Genomic DNA, 2,792 nt, shown 5'->3' with positions numbered 1-2,792 from the left:
TTTTTGGTACACAGAGACTCACATGGTACCAATCTGGACAATTAACAAGGAATAATAGGATGTATATTGTGGTTGTACAGTATATCCAAACATTTACTGTCACACGCTTTACGTTTTTTTAGACGTTTTTTTTTTTTTGCCTCCAGCTCTAAAAACTTAACCATTAGGAGTTTGCGCCTTGAAAGAATGTTTCCATATAGCCAAGATGTATGGGTGCAAATAAGATATATTGTTATAAAGTGATATTGGCTAGCGGAATCACCCATATACTTTTTATCCCCTATTTACTAAAGAAGTGAAAAGAGTTGAAAAGGGTTAATGCTAACTGATCTTAATGGTCTAATTAATATTATAAAAATGAAGATTCTGTCACAAATACTGTTTCTTTTTCCATCAGTCCCNACTCCCTGCATAATTATAATAAAGCAATTTATATGCATGAAACAAGTGGAGCAATATGGCAATTGCCATACTGCTACATTTGTGAAAATAAATTTGTTGGGCTCTTTTTGGCATCAAGACAATTATTCTTATTGCCACATTGCCAGACAGGACACTGTTAAAAAAATAAAAATAAAAAATAAAAAAAATATGGTAATCTTATTGTGCTAAATGATGACCAGCTTTTATTTAAACTGGAAAAAAAAAAAACGCTCCAGAATGTTTTTGGAGATAAGTTGAAAATCTAAACCGCATGATTAAAGACACCTCTTAATATTTGGTTTAAGGAATCATGCAGATTGAACATATCAAACAATTAAATGAGTTTTCATTAAGATTAACTGCAATAGCAAGCATTACTGCTTGTTGTTTGATTTCAGGTAAAAATAGATATTATAGTTTTAGGAAGCTTAGAAAACTAACTGAATAATGAAGATTTTTTTTTTAGATATCGTAGAATATCCTTAGAATATATTGCATGTAGAATTTTAGAATATTTTTTTAATATTAACTCAGGATAAGTTTAAATAAACTTAATATTTAGGTGTAGGTATTAAATATAAACTATAAATGTAGTTATCAGACGAAGAAATATCACTTTTCCATGTAGAAACAAGAAACAAACTGTTTGCTTGCTTTTTTTTTTGTTTTAGCTAAACCTAATTCACTAAACCTAATTTATATACATGTATAAATAATTGAAAATATATTGATATTTAAACTAACAAAAACAATACTGACAGTCAGAATAGGACAACGTAAAACATAAACAATGAGCAATGACAACAAATTTTGATGTTTTATGTTGTCCAAAAGATCCTTGAAATTGGGATTTGTTCCAAAGGGGTTAGAGTAGAAAAATAGTTTGAATAATCTAGGCTTTTTAATACTACTGAAGTATTTAAATGCATTAAAATCACAATTCAAACTTTGGGTTTTTCAATTTCCATTTTTATTCAAAGGCAGGGAAATACATTTTATACTTTAGTTTAAAATGTTTTCAGAATAGTTTGCTACATGCACATAGATCTAAAAATAGACACAGACACAAACGCATTACACACAAACAAACCTATACCCACTACAGTCATCCACTGATTAATTTATAAAAGATATTTATTCACACAGCACTTCTAAACAGTTATTAATGCTTCTTCTTGAATACAATCACCTTAATCCTTCAGAACCACAAGATGAATAACCTGTGGAAACTACGGGGCAGCAGAGTTGGTTTGAATCATTTATATTTTAGTTTGATTACATTTTTTTTTACATGAAACTAAAACTGTAACATAAAACAATAGTTTCTGCTAATTGATAATGTTGATAGAGAAATCAGATTTTCTCATATGGTGAAAAGCAGATGGCCGCTGAAGGTTGTATGATGATTTGTATTATCAAATATTCTTGTGTTATGCCACTGACGCAAAAACACAACATCTCCTATTTCTAACAACAATGTGACACCATTGGCTGAAGAACCATATCCATTAACTTGATGTTCAAGTGCAATAAAAATGTGTTCTCCGTTCTTGACCAGCACAGCACCTGAAGGATGTGAAGAATGTCCATGTGCACCTACATAGAACTCAAAGTGATAGGCTCCTCTCAGTGGTGCTATGAAAAACCCTGAAGAAAAAAAAAATTAATAATTCTAACAATAATTTGGAAAATTTGTGACAAAACTCCCAGTTTTCAATAGCACCATTGAGATCTAGAAAGTAACCTTTCCAGAATCAATAGACATGATATAAAGGCAATTTTTTTTCTTACGTGACATTATCATTTCAGCACCTTTCGGCCAAAGTTTGACATGTGCTTTGAAAGATATGAATAAACAGTATATGAAACAATTATTAAACCAAGTTACCTGTGTTTGGGTTGTAGGCATTTCCGATATTTGTAGCAACATGCCTGAAGATCAGAGGGACGTGCGAGTTAAATGGACCAAGAGTTTCTGAGCCTGAGGCCAACAATGAAGCTGAGAAAGCCACTCGTTTCACTATAAGGAAGAAAGTATTGTGATTTGGTTTGGTTTTGATTAAGAAGAAGAATTCACATTAGCTGAGGAATACTTTACAACGTATAGAATTAAAAAATTACCAACTTTTTAGTGAGAACAATACACTATTTGTTTTTTGTTTTTTTATAATAAGCTTAAAACAGACAAACTAGTAGCACGTGGAGAGAGCCGAGTGTTGACCACTCTTTCCTGTATAGTTTGCATAAAGACAATATGCAAATCCACTGCTCTAACAGTGGACAATGTGTTCAGTGTGAATGCACCTTAATGGTTGTGATGGTTGACAAAGAAGTTAATTTCTGGATTCACAAACCTTCGGATTCTTTCT

Source organism: Cyprinodon variegatus, unplaced genomic scaffold, assembly GCF_000732505.1.
Source record: "Cyprinodon variegatus isolate N-32 unplaced genomic scaffold, C_variegatus-1.0 Scaffold1963, whole genome shotgun sequence".
NCBI classification, from domain to species: domain Eukaryota; kingdom Metazoa; phylum Chordata; class Actinopteri; order Cyprinodontiformes; family Cyprinodontidae; genus Cyprinodon; species Cyprinodon variegatus.
Note: the sequence above shows the minus strand (reverse complement) of the source record.